We start from the raw sequence: 17,249 nt of genomic DNA on the forward strand, positions 1-17,249 counted from the left end.
ATTAAAAACAATCTATCAATCGATCTAGAAAAACTGTGACTGATCTATTTATCGCTAGATCGATACATCAAAAGATACAGTAGATAGATAGATAGATAGATAGATAGATAGATAGATAGATAGATAGATAGATAGATAGATAGATAGATAGATAGATAGATAGATAGATGGCTACTATCGCAACACTAAATCATATGAGCAAGACACTCTGCCCACACCAGAAAAAAGATTTTTGTGTTCTGTAAAAAGACAAGGTGTTAGACAGGAAGTTAATGACGACCAAGAGTAAGCGAAGTTGATTGTCAGTCTGTGGAGTTACTGTCCCATGCTCCCTCTAAGTGAATTCACATTTATGACTTTTTGCCACGGACACGTCTAGATTGCTCTTTCTAAATGTTTCAAATGTATGATTTCAGTAACGTTCCCCACTATGATTTGGACATGTCTGCATGGCTGATGGAATCAGTGAACTCTGGAGAGTGGGGTGACGACCTTCCACCTCATCCATCACCCGGTGATGGACATGGGAAGCTGGTCCTTGACAGGTTCTGGGGGGTGGCTAGAGAGGAGGGTACAAATGGGGTTAAGGATAGGGTTGGAGAGCGATCTCAGTTACCACAGCATTGTGAATGAACGATCAAGTGGGGGAGGTGAATGGAGGAAAGTGCAGCTAGGATTGAGGTCAAGGATATTTGATTGGGGTATAAGAATGACCACATCTCGCCTGGTTAAATGTTTGTGCGGGGGACGAGGAAAGATTATCTGACTGTTTGTGCATGTTCTGTGACAAACAGGAGTGCAGTAGATCATCCTATCAAATCTTTTCTTTAGGTTGTTTCATAAGTCCAGCTCATGAAACCACATCATTAGTTTTGGTACAGATCTACAGCTGACAATTGTGAAAGAGCAACCAGGTCCAATACAAATGATACATCTGTTAATCAGGAGCAATTTCACTCCATTTTCCACATCTTGCTAAAGTGTAATGAGTCTCAGAGGACCACTTCTTTCTTATACCTACTGAAACAAGGACCAATGTCATCAATCTCCAAAACGGCTGAAGAGATGCTGACTTCTGTCTTGAGGTGCTCCTTTGTGTTGATTTCTTCTCAGGAGCCCAGTGGAAATCCTATGTTCCTGTTACATGCTGAGAAAACGTGCACATGGGTGTGGTTGCATGCTGCGCGGACAATGAGAAGCACACCTCCAACCGATACGTCCTGTAATGAGTGACACCACACCGTGAAGCCAGAATGCTCTGGGTACACACACATAAACTCATAAATGTTAGTGTGAAATGGGTTCTGTGACATTTGACCCCGGTCATCCAAATGTCTGTCAGCACCATATACTATCACCGTTTTGTGCATGACTGTGTGGTCATATGTTTTCCTCTGTCTGACCTTAATGCAGTCATGTCTAGACACTTCTTTCTTTATTTCTGCTGCTGCATTGGTTATATTTTGCACCTCATGTCAAAAGTTTGCTTTTTCAGGAAGTCAAACAAGCCTCCTTCCTCTCATGTCAGACAGTAGCTTCATGCTTGGCATAGTGAAACCAGGAACAGGTCAAGGGTGAGCTGCCCGGTTCACTCTCACTCATAAATCTGTGGTTTCAGTGTTTATTCTTTCTACGTTGGTTTTAATTTCTTTCTTCTTCTTTATTTTTTCTTTTTTTTTTTACACAGGGGTTTGTTATTTCTTTCTACAGTATGAGTTGTTTTCCCAAGACTGGTCTCTTAGCATACCACGGGGATTCTATCATGTCTTAATACCTAGATCAGATTAAATCTGAAATTCTGTAAATAAGGATAAGCTATTGTTATGACACAGAAAACCATAGGGATTGACACAGATACTGTATTTTATCATTATCAGGAAGATTAACTCTGACTGATCCTGTTGTTTCTGACTATCTTACTCTGTTCATCACAATATTTGTCCAAATGACTACATATGTCTTACTCATGTTTGCTGGTGGGTTATTTGTTGCTACCAGTCTTGGATTAACTTCAGGAGACACACACACAATACATGTTATGCGTGCATTGGGTGAAACAACAAGCTGCCCTTGCTTGTCTTCTGCTGGCCAGGGCCTCAGTGGGATGGGCAGTTTGTGAAATGACAGGACATGCCAACAAATTGCATCACTTCTGCCTCTGTGGCCGAGGACAATGGGCCACCATATGCCGAAGTAGGGAAATGAATGGGGCTCATTTGTGCTGGCACCCTAAGCCCCTACTCCCCCCGACCCTACTGGGGCCTCCGTGGCACAGAGGCCGACACAGACAGACGAGCCCACCCTCTGCCATGCTAGCATACTGATGTCCACCACAGGATCCCATAAGCCAACTCAAATACATCATTGCATTTTTTGTCTGGCGTATTAGAAGTAATGAAAAAACACCCACTAACTGTAACTGCTGGATTATTTATACAAGCATTAGTGTGTTAGTGTTAGTCCGAATGTTATAGTGAAAATCCATATACTGAAGGTAAAATGTGTTGCATAGCATACTCTCTAACTAAAATGACACATATTATTTGATAAAATACTTACACAGGACAAGTCTCTAAAACAAGCACTATATTATAATGAAGTTTGTGTTTGTATCTTTATGTGTGTAGTTGTGCTATTGCGTGTGGCCGGGGATGATAGCAGATGATTAAGGAGTGGCTGCTCTGTTGACATGAGATACTAATGAGGATGAAATGAGAAGGTCAGGGCTCGTCTCCTGGAGGGGTACCCCCCACCCCACCCCCCATTTTCTTTCCTCACACCCCCCTGGTTGCCCCTTTCCTCAGGATAGACGGCTAATCCTCCTCTTAATCGGCACAGACTAGTATGCACACGTGTATGCGCAGACAAAAACGCACACATGTACACTGAGACGACTCTGATCAGGCACTCTGCATCTTCATAATAGGGGTAATTAGCAGCTCAACAAGGCCAGCTCAGCTTTGTGATTAGCACCTCTTTTTGAGGGCACTCTAAATCGTACCAAGCTGGCCTCTGCTGTCAATCCATTCTGTCAATAAAGCTAAAATTGAGAGGTTTGTTATACAGTAGTGTTTCCTATTTTTTTTTAAAAATGTCATTCATTCACTTTTTTACTTTTTATAATAAGGCCAAAAGCTGCTGGAGGCCTTTATTGCTTTTTAAACCCAAACAATTTATTTTATCCTCTGTGAGGAAGAAAACTAACTGATGCCGATTGAACACAAACCTAAAATATGTCCTTTTACCCTGATACAATGAGAAATACAATGATGACTGATGTCGTATTCAAGTCATGATCATCTTCAAAAATTTTTAGATGCTTTCCTTTTCCTTTTTCTTAGCAGAGAAAAGGGCTCAGCAAACATTAAACTTACAATATTACTTTTTTTACTAGTATTAGCAAACAAAGAAAATCAGCTGATGATCAATCCTCATAGAAAGTATCAGTAACTTATGCATTAGTGCAGGAATATCATGATGGAAAACTCAGACAAAGGTAGGGACGATGGTCTGTCCAGTGGTGCAGCAAAGCGATCTGTGTGAGTCCAGGGGAACTCTTATTAATGGAGGTGTGAGGGTCTCTATCAGCATAGTGAACTGTTGACCCCGACAAGGGGAAGGAAGTGCTGGGCCAGCTGCATGCCATTTTTCATCTCTCTGATAGACCTCAAAAGAGGGCCAGAGTAAAGGGTTGGGGGTAATAAAATGAACTTGATCCTGTGAAGTGTGGTAAAGTGTTGGATGGAGGCCTCTTAAGCTGTGATCCCTGTGATTTTAAAGAGCATCCAGCTCACCTCGTTAATCAAAAGCTGATGCGTATCACAGTGACCTCTCTCCACCCCCCAGCCTAACACACATGCCACCCAAAGCCCCACCTCATACAGGTTCTTGTTGCACTTTGTCATTTTTCACTGGAGGTTCATGGGAAGATAAGGATCATTGGCCTGTCACACTTTTCAATACAATAAATGTTGGGAAGGTGTTTTTTTGATTTCTGTGTGGGAACGTGTGCATATGTTTACATCAATAAAAGGGGAGAAGCTGGGTTACATAAAAATAATGTTTTGCTACACTTTGTGACTTTTATATATAGATATCACATAATGCTTAATGACACATGATATCAGCACTCATTAAAGGGTAACACTGATTTTGAGCAGCATTACAACGTATGTAGGAACAGTTGTACTCAGAATGCTGTTGCTTCAGAGGGAGCTACACAAAACCTTAAGAATTGCCTCAATTGATGTCACCTAAGACAGCATTGGATGGGATTGACTTTTTTGATTGTTCAGACATATGTAAAACAACAGTGGAGCAGCATAACGATCTGTAGCCAGTGCTAAATTCTGGATAATGTAGAAGCACAATGGGAACAATAATGTGGTCGACAATTATATCTTTGATTCCTTTATCCAAAAAACATAATCTTTGATTATTCTTATCTCAGCATCTCATTTAGAACTTGAGATGCTGCACAGTAACTTATTTAACTTCATCCCATTTAGTTTATCAATAATGTTTATAAATTCCAATATGCAGGCATATGCATAGGCAGGCATCATGTGTTCGTGTGACGCAGTCTTACTGAGCCTGAGCTAGAGTTATGTCCTGTAATAAACAAGAAAAATAAATTATTTTACATTTATGTGGATCTGCAAAAGGTTGTTGTTTTTAAAGTTCATTTGTAAAATTACATACCATCTGTAAAATAACATACCGTTTTTTGGTGCAGTGCTAACAATAGACATCACATGCAAACTGTACGTCAGGAAAACCGTGCTTTTTGGTAAGAGATTTCTTCTCCTCTGGGCAATCTGACTCTACTCCTTCTCCTGTAATAAAAAAATAAGCTGTATAAGTTGTGACATTTATAGAATACAGCATTGAAAACAAGTTTAGTTTAATCAACAAGACAAGCTTTCGTTTGTTCACGTAAGTAAACTGTAAATTGTCAGTGTTTTCTCTCATATCTTTTAGTTTTTATTCAACATTAAATCACTTCTTAAGTGATGTCTTTGACATCTCATCTCATTTGACGTTCACACCAAAAGTTATGCTTTTTCATTTTTTATTTTTTTTGCCTGATTATTTCAAATAAAGCACTGCCAAAACGATTCAAAATTAGCAAAGATATTCTGTAACAGAAACATGTTGTGTATTAAGTCTTGCTTTCAGTCCAGTGTGATTGCTCTATCTTGCTCTGTTTGATCAAGAGCAAGGGAAAGAGAGAGTGGGAGAGCGAGCGAGAGGAAAAATGAGCCTGCCAGTGGTTAATTGAGCATACAGATTCCTAATGTGTCAGGCGGTGGCCTCGCAGATGAAGGATGGCATTTTTTTACAATGTATCTTCCTTTGTTTCCTCTTTAAGGCTAATGAAGTCGGCCTTCCACTCGCCACCTGGGCCGGATGATCAGACACAAGAGACACTCTCACATCCCCATTCACAAAGTCGAACAACGTGTCATCATCTTCAACACACCACCACCGCCACCACCACTACAACCACCACCCTCCGCCTGCCCAAAGACTAATACACACATGCAATGACACAGATCGAAATGCAGGCGCGCTCATGCTTACACTGTACATGAGAATGCACTCACATAAACACAAGTTACCTTATTATGCCGACATTTGCGATAAACTCACACTCTAGGCCGATGTTTACAGCATATCCATTATTAAAACCGCAGACTGTTTATTTTTACTGTCTCAAAACAGCAAGCATCCATTATCCAAAGACTTTTTTGACTCTCGCTTGTCTATTTTTTTTCCTACATGCCTTTAGGTCACCCACTAATGAGCTTAACACTGAGGAAACATGGAAGCGATTAGACAAGGCTTGGTTGTTTGAACAACAGGGTGATGATACTGTACCTTATGATTACATGCATTCATATCAGCAGAAACAAGAGAGAACAAAGAAGAAGCAAGTCAGAAGCTCAGTAGTGTTTCACATCTGTCTTAGCTGGGTGACTTCACCTGGGTTTGTCTGGATGAGCACTGATGTTGGCAGCCTCGCACACCCTCCTTATCCTTGTTCTGCTTTAGCAAGGTGGTGCTAAACCTCCTTCGGCACCTCTGTCTCTTTTGCAGTGGTCACCCAAACATGTTCAAGGTGCTCTGTGACCATATGTTTGCTCATTGGGGAGCGGAGCAGAGAAAGGCTGGATTCTATGACCTTCACCCAGGTTGAGCAATGAATACTCTAGGCTCCATTCGCTTGGGTTCATGCCAGGTGAACACAGTAGTCAAGCATCCCAGGCATGCAACTGGAGCCCAGTAATCATTTAAACGCTGGAAGTGGAGAATGAGATGAGAACTTGCTAACTTTTTAAGAGAAATGCAGGCTAGCTGTCACTGGGTTTTTCAAAGCTAGTGTTAATTCTTTACAGTGCAATGATCCAGCACACAAAAACATAAAAACGTTAGAATTACAAGGTTTTCTTTAACAGCAGTAAAACAGAAACATGCTCATATACAGTTTGTGTTGGGTTTGTATACATGTTTTAGGCAACAAAACGAGGTTGGATTTAAGTCTGATGCAACATTTACTTAGGTTTTCACCAGTCAGTAACTAATGCAGAAAAAAAACAGCTTCCATTTTTCACTTGTTTCATTATATGATATCAATTCCTTTTTTTTAAATATTCAGCTATTGCAATTTTCAACAGCACTGCAGCAGAAACAGCTAAAACAGTAGCTACACTTCCTTGTTTTAGTTCTGTTGGGTTGTAGGCAAAAGTGTTGTGGGTTTTCAAGCACTTGGTGTCATGGTTTTAATGTGTATGTGTAACTTTTAGTTTCAGGTTTTGCACTTGAAAGACCACAGACAGGGCCAAAAATAAAAATACATAAATGCACTTTTGCACAGTGCAGAATAAGATATCAGGACATTAGCCGTGAGTGAGGGAAACGTACTGTAGTAGTTCTTACAGTCTAGTCTCTAATATTGCAAATATGAATTTTAGTTTTTAAGTGACTACAGAATATCTCTACAGTTTTCACGAACTTAGTTTTAATTTCGCTTGACTAACTTTACTAACTGTTACAATGCATTAGTTAAATTCCACGGTTCCCCAATGCAGTTCCCTCAGATTATTTCAACACACTGTTTAGTCTTAACCTCGTCCAACACAAACTCTTTGTAACTAACAGTATGGGAGCAAAATAAGAAACAGATAAAACCTGTGCTGATAATTCAAAATGTCAGCACAGTCGAGTCAACACGGGATCTTTACAGGGAGGGAAAGGGCTGCAGAAAAATGCCATTACTCTCCAGATAATTTAAACATGTGCTGGCATTTATCTTGGTGGTCCATGTCCGAACACTAATGACAAACTCTTGTTATTAGCGGACTGAATCAAAGCCAAAGGCATGCCCACCCAAAACTTTAATCTGTTAATGTTTCCAACTCTCTAATTTGGTATTATGTAAAAATACACTGGGCTATCAAAGGTAAAGTAGTTCTTCAAAGTAGCAGAAATACTGAGTAACAGAACACACACTGAACAGAGCTTGTCTTCTCATGTCTTCTCAGTCCTCCACCATCAAACTTTATTTTCGTGGAAATGTTTCTGCTTGAGAACACCCTTTAAACTATGAAATGACTGCTGTCACTGACACACGCCCCAACAACCCACCGCCCCACCGTACACACACACATATGTACACATACGTGTACACACACACACACCACGCTCCCCTGATTTTGGATGGGAATGGGGGGGGGGAGGGTTGAAATATATAATCTCTGAAAAGAATGGGGCCCCCTGGGATTCTCTCAAAGTGGTCCTTCTCTGCACTAGGGTGAGGGCTGGTGCTGATGGTGGTGTGTGTAGTATGGGAGAGAGGGGGCTAAAACATGACCACTCTACACTGTAACCTGAGCCAGAAGGGGGCCAATCTGTCATATAATTAGCTGTTGCCCAGCACAAAGGTTTTATTTTCAGGAATTTCATCGAGGCTGGATTGAATAATATGTCTGTGTATTGTGTGGGGTCATGGGAACATCATCTCTTACTGGTGGGCCATAAAAGACGGCTAAATGATAATGAGAAAAGACTCTGGTAATTCAATTCCTCAAGCGTTGGTTTCCATCGTTCGCCCCCTTCCTCTCCCTCTTTCTCTCTGTCTTTCTGTCCTTTCTCTCTGCTTAGCCAACTGCAAAAACTTCTTGCTGATGTTTAAGGAGCTTTATTCATTTTGCAAAAACACAGCTTGAAAAATAAATGTGCCTCTTATTTTTTTTTTATATATTCTTAATTAGTGTGGAATTCCTGAATAGATAACAAATTTTGCCTTTCCAGTAAATATGCACCAACATGAAAGCCACCGTGTGGGTTTAATTTAACGTGCTTTACAATCATGACACAGATAAATAAAACCTTTGCCCATGCCCTTAAAGGAAAACAACATCCAATATAAAAAATACATTTAATAAAATCCAGTTGTCATTAAGGTGAACAGTGGGGTACGTTCTGGCCAGATCACCAGTTTATCTCAGACACACACAACCATTCACACTCACTTTCACACCTACAGGAAATTTACAGTCACCAATTCACTTAACATGCTTGTGTTTGGACCGTGAGAGGATCTTTTAGTGGTGAGGCAACCGCACTGACCCTTCTATCCCCGTGCTGCTGTTTAAATAAAATTATGAAGAACAAATGAACAAATCTTTATATATTGAAATCAAATGTTCAATCGCAAAATTTAGGTGCAATTTAAAGAATGATGATATTTACCTTCTTTTAAACAAGTACATGCAAAACTAATCAAAGTAAGCAAAGTGAAAAGAAATTTAAAAAAAACGTGAACTCATAACTTGAAATTATTTTTCCAAAAAATTGCATTGTCTGCATCTCTGTATAGTTAGAGAGAAGACCTCTTTGTATGTCCCTTACAGTATAAAACAGTCTCTCAAGGAACGTGAGGTCAGTCACAGCAACGAGCATCTTGCCACAATGATAATGTGAGGATAGTAAGATTTGAAGCTATTCATTATTTATTTTATCTTGATAACAACATGAACATGAAGGATTGTGAGGGCGTAAAGGAAAAAGTGGACATAGATCACACACGTGCCAAAGCATGAGGTCTGATCACAGTTACACCAGTAACAGCCAGTATAAGATCTTCATCATGCTGACCCCTTTCCGACACGACATTATAAACTAATAGATGTTTTAAAGTTGTTGGCTGATTGGTGTAAAAACAGGCAAAGGAAAATAATAAAAACTAATAAATAATTAAAAAGACAAATTACTGAGCAAGCTCACAAAAACAAAAATTCTCAATACATCATATCAAATAATTCATGAAATACTGATTACTAAAAATCAGAGAATAGATAATCAGTAGTATGTGTGCCCCACTCCCAAACACAAACCACACTCGTCTTTTTGTAAACTGACCCTTGACCTCAGAGAGCAGCCAACCAGGAAGTGGATAGTGTTAAAAGGGATTGATTGGTTTGTGGTCTATAGATGATTGTTTATATGATTCCATACTGAAGGTTTGACCTTAGACGACCCCTCAGTGGACCAATCCGCTGAGAGCCATGACCTGCATTCATTTGCAACAGGGCTAATTAGCTTTGACAGGCCCGGGTTTGCATTTGGGTTATAAAATGAAGCCCTGCAGTGCCCTGATTGAAGAAAGACCCCAGTGCGGCTACTCTGCTTCATGCCTTGCATTTCCTCCTCCTCCAGCTGAATGTCAAACACATTAAACTTAATGTACCAGCAAATCTTACTCAATTATTTGTATGTTGTTGAGGTGTGTGCATACATGTGTTTATGTGCATGTCTGGTGGCCCTAAATGGTGTTCATATGTCATTGTATGTTCAGTTGTCTGAGCACACTCAAGCATGCTGGTGTTTACATGTTAAGAGTGAGACAGACAGAAATGGGGAGTTTGCCATTTCTCTGGCAGGTCTGTGTGGGACGAGGTTACACATCCTCCATTGCAGTGGGATGAGGAAAGTCGCTTTTAAGTAAAATAATAGATTTATTGCATCCTGTGATCTCACTAATTATAAGGAAAGCAAGCTTACAATTTTCCAATTATTATTCTATGCCGATTATGTGCCTCTCTAATAAAGAGAAGCACTGATGCAAAACAAAACGGCAGGACTCTATTTCCTGCTTGTGCCTTAGAGCTATTCAGAGATGAGGGACGTACACTCCCTTCAAATATCACCGCCAGTACCCCACATAAAACATCTGACTACAGAACATACTAAGCTGCCAAATTCACTCATACAGTAATACACGCAAGTTGTTGCCATATACTCTTTCTCTCAAATCAAATTCAATGGGAATTTTTGATCTACATTCAAACTAAATTATGAGTCCTAACAGAAAACTCCTGATGTGTGAGATAAACACAGTACAGTTTAGGGGTCAAAATGACATGAGTCACACTACAGCTGACATGTCATTGTATTCAATCAATCCCCCCTCCTGGCAGTATCTTTCCCTCTCTTCCTGCTCCTTAGTCACTCATATGTTTCTCTGCCCTGCCTGTCAGGCTTAGACTAAATTCTTTGGATCGCAGTACATCTGACAGTATTTCATCTTGGATTTGAGGATAAGTGTGGAGATTTCAGTTCAGGCTCGAAGCTTAGCATGAAAATGCCGCTCAGTGTGTAAAGCTAACGGATTACATGATGTGGGATCCCCACCACCCCTCGACCCCCCTCCCCCACTTCTTTTCTTTCTCCCTATGTTGCTACTTCATTTTTTCTCTCTCTCTCTGTTGATTTAGCTGTGAGTGGCTGTGTGACACAACATTGGCTAACTCCTCAAGGAGCTAAATACCTCTAACCCCATTGCATAGTTATTCTATCGCTGCACTTTAAGGGGAACACAAAAAGGATGTATTTTAATTAAGCTAAACCCAGGGGCTTCAGTCTTACTATAACCACACCGAGATGGAGACAGTGAGAGCAGAAAAGAAGAGTACACAAATCATGCAGCGTAGATGGAGACAAACTTCTGTTTCATGATGTTCATTAAATACAATGCATAGCATTATACTAAGATTCATGGATAATTATAAATAATTTACATATCTACACAGCAAATGTGAAATTCTATAAGGGCTAAATGCCTAAAGCAAATGCCATGATGACACCAAAGCCACAGTTACATTAATAGCATTGTCAGTTGGGCTTATGGCTACTATGGCACCTTAGACTGCAATTAAAAACTCCTAATCACATATACATGAGACACACAGTCCTCTCAAACAAATTCACACCCACCACATAGGGCCACTGCCTGGTGTTTTTGGTTCCAGACAGATACTGCATGTGTGAAATCACATGATCTCCATCATGCTTTCACCTACTGTCCTCGAAAAGAAGAATTTATCATTGCCATTACAACCGATCCTAAAGGCCTGGAGATTGTACTTAGGCACAAATGCACGAAAGGTGCATTATAAACTTCTGTTTGTGGTTGAGTTTATTTCGTATGATAAAAAAAAACACATAAAAAAGGGGGGGGGTTGATGGAGGGAATTGGTGGGTTGAGGGAACCAGGAAATGGTAACTTCTAGGTTAGTCAAAATATAATATAGATTTGAAACGTGAAAATGAAGCATCCGATGTAAGCAAAGTTAGTACTTTCAGCTTTAATTCAAGGGGTTTGACAAAATGTTTGGTATTAAATGTTTAGGAATTAACGCCATTTTACTTCACACCTCGATATTTGGTAGCTCACAAATAATAGAACAAAGTAGCAATACAAACATAAGGATTGCCTTTAATAATTGAATGGAAATCCCTTGCAGTCAATGATAGAGGTCTGGGACTGAGTTTCACCCCTCAAAATGCTTTGCAGGTCTGTATTGCAGCTGCCTTGCTTGTCTGTGGGTCTTTAGTAAGTGAAAAGCTGCTCTACTAGGTTGAGAACAGGTTACTGTTTTTTGCTTTGAGAAACTCTTTGGTAGCTTTTGTTATATTATCCATCTCCAATATGAAGCAGCATTTGGCTGAATGTGAATGGAGAGCATTGCCCTATACACTTCAGAATTCATCCTGCTACTTATATCAACAGTCAGGTCATTAATAAACACAAATGACCCAGGTAATCATAGAAATCATACCAGGGTTTTGAGGTATTTCCCAGAAAAGTCTATTCTGGTCTTGGTCTTTGGTCTCTGTTAACAGTGGTTTGCATCTTGTTATGAAGCCTCTCTAATTTATTCCAAAAGTCATCTCTTGACGGTGGACTCTGACAATAGCATGCCTACCTCCTCAATAGATGGTTTTGTTACTGAGCTTGACAGTTGTTTCATTCCCTTAAAGATGTTTGAAAATGTTGTACTGGCCACTCCCAGTGCTATCAGGCAGGTATTTTCAAATTAAATGTGGTTGTGTACGGAGGCCAAATGCCAAAACAGTTATTTTTACAATATTAATGAACCTTACTGTATGTCACTAGGTTTGTTCCAGTTCTTCCATTGCTGCATTTATCCGGTTCCTTTATGGTGACAGCGGTTAGCACTGACAATGTCTTTTTAGGCTTTTATTCCTAGGACCTGTACAAACTATAATGATAAACAATCCAGCAGATTTCCCTTTTTGCAAAGTGCCAGTTTTCATGGTGACAAAGTATTTTACATGACATTACAGTAATTAGATCAGATTTCTGGGGCATGATTTAAGTAAGCATAGGAGGGATCATAAATTAATTTCTATGTTTACTTATGTGTGTAGCATATTTACCAGCGAACATGTCAAACAGACATGTCAAAGCAAAGTGTTGGTGTGGATCCAACCCAACACACACACACACACACACATCTGAAGCCTGTGTTAACCCTGGAAATAAAGAAATAAAAGCATTACGTAGCGAACCTGAGGAAAATCTTGAATGCCAGTTGCTAGTAGGAAAGATGGATTGCCTGAATTCTCCACCAATCACCAAACAACACATTGGCCGCAGCATTGATTGATGAAGTATTTAAGTCGTCAATCTCACATCACCTGCTTTTCTTCTCTCTCTTTCGCCCCAGTGGCTGCAGAAAAGCTATGCTGTGTCTGCAGATTGGATGAACCCTGACTGATGGAAAACGTAGATTTTCAGCTTTATGGGTCAAAATTAATAAGGTAGGTGATAAAGCTAAATATAGTCATAAAAATAAGTCAAAAATGTTTGGTTTGGCTCAACTCTTATAAGCAGATTGTTTTTGTGATTTCTTTCAACGTGAGCAGGGAGGTGAAGACCTTTTTAGAGACAGTCACATGGTTTAGACTGAGCCACTATGATTGTGTAAGTCTCCACTATCCATGCTCAACCAGTAATTTTCTAACTGCACAATATGCACGGACCACCACCCTCTCACTACTCTGTAATAGACCTCTGTATATAACTCAGCCCAGTATTATTGATCACAAATCATGATTAACAATAATAATATTGATAAAAATGGAACATTAGGCCTAACCTCTGACCTTATTTGCAGACCTCTTTGTACACTATGATGTATTCAATATCATAATCATGCTTGAGTACACTTGGTTTGGAAAAAAAAAATCAATGGAATTTCACTGAAAAGCAAACATCACACCTGCAGATATCATGTTGACAGTGCACTCGAGAGCAAACACAAAGCCAGTGTTTTCTTAGAGTTATGCTAAAAAGGCCATTGATCCACAAGTGAACCTATTTTCCTGCGTCAGTACAGCAGCACCCTTGGAGTAAAGCAACCCCCCCCCCCCCCCCCCCCCCCCCACCCCCCACACACCCACACACCAGCCATCGTTTCCCTCCACTAATATGATACCCCCTGAAGGTTCTCCTCAGACCTCATTTCTAATCAATGCATGTGGTTGGTGGGATCATCCTGTCTCTGCAAATTAATGACTTCACTTTTTTCTGTGGTTTCATTTCATCGATTTGTTTTATTAGCCCATTGATCTCCATGCACCCCCTCCTCTCTGAACCCAACCTACCTCGCCCAGCCCCAACTATGTGCTTCCTCATTGCTTATCAATATGAGAGCTGATGGCATTAAATTTTTTTTTCCCGCAAAATGCTCTTTGTTTATCAAGAAAGAGACATATGCACACTGGTGGGTGAAACTGGCTCTAACTGTGACATAGTTTTGTGTCATTTAGACAAATGTTATTCAAAGTACCTGATTTCCATGAATTCCATTGATACTTAAAATAAAATTTACAACTGTACTAAAACATACAGTCACTAATAAAACAACACCTCTAAAATGTAATATTAATGATCCCGGGTAGTTCAAATTATGATCCAGGGAAAAGAATTAGATTTTATTAGTTTAATATGGCCATGGTCTAAATCACTTAGACGTTCATCTCTTCAGGCCTCGGTGGTCTTATTAACAGCCATATCTAACGCTCTCCCCTATAATTCCCTTTGAGATCTGAACAAAAGGATAGGAAGTGCTTTACTCCAACAAGTCAGACTTCACTTCACAGGAGGAATTACAGCTTTTCATTTTCTGTCACTGGAGCGTTTTAGTGAGGTGCCCCACTAGCATAATGATGTTCTTTCTCTCATTTTATGAGTTGAGTCATGCAAAAAGAGTTGATTCGCAGTAGTTACATATGAAAACACAAATGTTGATGGTTATATGTGAAGTTTAAAGTACACTCATTAAGAAGTGCTGAAAGAACTACATAATCTGAGCCCTATGTGCCAGACACAAAATCTTACGCCCTCAAGTGAAACGAAAACACCCAAAATCCTCTAAAGGAAACAAATGTCAAATGTGTGGTTGTTCAAGTTACCCCCATGTCCATCAGTGCTTCTGTCTGAGACCATTAGTGTGAAAACAGTTTGCCTTCTTTAGACAACTGCCGTTATTCATTGTTCTCTCCACTGCCATATTATTACCATCTTTCCTCAGCAATCTACTAAAGACACTAGCTGAATATATAAATATACAATATCTGGTTCTACCCATGCTCTCTGATTTAGCATCATTCCTGTAACCATCTTATAAAATCAATATATTGTCCACGTCTTAAGCATGGTTCTCATCAGCCATTGATGTAATTAGTTAGATCACAATATTTTGTTAAACTGCACCAGAATGTGTGACACCTTCCCAGAAATCCTATATATACAGTCCTATAATCTTCATGAAATCACTTATTTTAAAAGCAGGGTAAAAATTTAGCAATGAAATGGTTACTACCCTTTGGCAACTACAAAGAAAGAAGAAAATCAGACGTAGAACACTTCAAATCTCCGGTGATGGTAAGTGTACAGTATATTGAACATGCATCTGACTCTGTGGGATAGTGCATTTCTATGGTAAGATATAACAATATCTTAAGGATGTCCATGGTCAAAGATGAGAAAGAGGGAGATTATCACAAATGTCACTCCCCCACCAAACGAAATGTTTATCCAGCTTGTGGGAATTCCTGTTCCTCGGGATAGATCTGGAGTCGTCATGACTGACGATGTTCCCGTCCCACCCTGCTCTGTTGGGCTTCTTCATGGAAATCACATCCTACACAGATAGACGATTACTCACTTTCCCTCTACTTTGACATTACAACTGACCTGGCTGTGGGAGAAATGGCCACCATATTAATACGGCTCTCCTTCCTATGCCTAAACATTAACGTGTATGATAAACAAACGTGTGTTCTCAATCAGCTGGGACATTTTTTAAATCAGACATCCAACACAGAGACTCAACATCCACACAGGGCAACCTTGCGCCTTCCAGGTGCACACACCACCCCAGACTTTAATGGAAAACAGCCGTATGACAGACCTTAAAGGTTTAATTGTTTAAATAACAATAAAACATAAAAAAAAAAAAAATTAATAACATAAATAAAACCAGAATTCCTGTTCAGGAATTATGTGTAGAAAAGTCCTGACAGCTCCCATAATATGAACACCAACAAATTCCTCTGTTCAAACAATACAAAACAGTGCAATATATTATAAAAATGAAATACAAAAGTTGCAGTGTGGGTTTAACTCAAAGTCAGTCCCAGTGACAGCAATTTTTTCTATTAATATGACGAATATAAGATAAGATCAAACTTCACTTCTTAAGTAGCTCAAAGGAAAGGTATAAAGTGCAAAAAACACTTTTTAAAGTATTTACAATAACTGAAAAATAAAATATATATATATAAACAAAACAAACACACAGCCAAGAGAATTCACAAGAAATCAAGCATGACCAGATACATTCAGAGGAACTACTGAGTTGTACAGTCTTACAGTGGTGGGAATGAAAGACCTGCAGTAAGGCTCCTTCCTACAGTGGGGGGTGTATCCCTCTGCCACTGAAAGGAGCTGCACAGAACCTCCACTGTCAGATGAGAAGTATTGTCCATAACATCCTCCTCTCACAGAGTCCAGGAGGCAGCCAAGGACAGAGCCGGTCCTCCTTACCAGCTTGCTCAGTTTCTTACTGTCCCGGTCATATGACTTGTTGTCATACTGGGGGTGGGGAGGGGGTGTTCTTGTTAAATTTTTCAATGACTGTCCCACTTTTTTCCTTGTCTATATTTTATACCTTGGATTCAGGTCATAAGCATCTATCGCAATGATAAAACCTGGTACAGCACTCAGAATTGTTGGTGCTCAAACAGGTAGGTGACTTGAGTCTAGATACCACTACACTATCACTTTCCTGTCTTTACACAAAGCCTTTCACAGCTTCTGGCAGCAGTTTCCTGCTCTTTCATCTGGCTCCCTTGTGGCAGGACTATTAGCCCAAGCTGTATACCTGCAAGTGTTTGGGAGGCAGCTGGCTCTGGATGCTCAGCGTCTGCATGGGCCCAGGGGCTGGTAGGACCTGGGAACGCTGGCACCAAATACCGATGGGTAATTAGACCTTCATTCTAGAGCGAATGTGGCAAGCATTAGATGCAAGGCTCTTTCCGGTTCAATTCATATTGCCATTCTGCGTATCCCCTCCACCCCCCCCCCACCCCCCACCCCCCCCCCCCCTGTTTTTGTTTTTGCAGTCATGGAAAATACATACTTTAAGGCCAATATCTTCACATGTGAAGAAAATATTTAGGGTGTAAGTGAACAGGAAGTAAAGCTAATTCTAACTAATCTGCATAACATTTAACATCTAAGCCCATTAGATTAAATAGAAAGGATTTTATCTACCGTGATGATTTTAAACTGCAGTCTTTATTTCTATTTCAGATTTTCTTTTTTTGAAACCTTATTTAATTATTAAGTGGATATAACAACAATAGCACAAACA

At 39.9% G+C, this 17,249-nt stretch overlaps 1 long non-coding RNA gene across 1 annotated transcript in view; it reads right to left on the reverse strand.

Annotated features, from left to right (window-relative positions):
- Nucleotides 1-2,790: 2,790 nt before the first annotated feature.
- Nucleotides 2,791-17,249, reverse strand: part of LOC137130402 (uncharacterized) — a 52,842-nt gene continuing 38,383 nt past the window's right edge. The window contains exons 3-4 of the long non-coding RNA XR_010914847.1: nucleotides 4,721-4,835; nucleotides 2,791-4,611 (exon numbers count right to left, since the gene is read on the reverse strand). This is a non-coding gene — a long non-coding RNA (uncharacterized lncRNA). The remainder of the gene's footprint in view (nucleotides 4,612-4,720; nucleotides 4,836-17,249) is intronic.

This window comes from Channa argus, chromosome 7, assembly GCF_033026475.1.
Source record: "Channa argus isolate prfri chromosome 7, Channa argus male v1.0, whole genome shotgun sequence".
NCBI classification, from domain to species: Eukaryota; Metazoa; Chordata; class Actinopteri; order Anabantiformes; family Channidae; genus Channa; species Channa argus.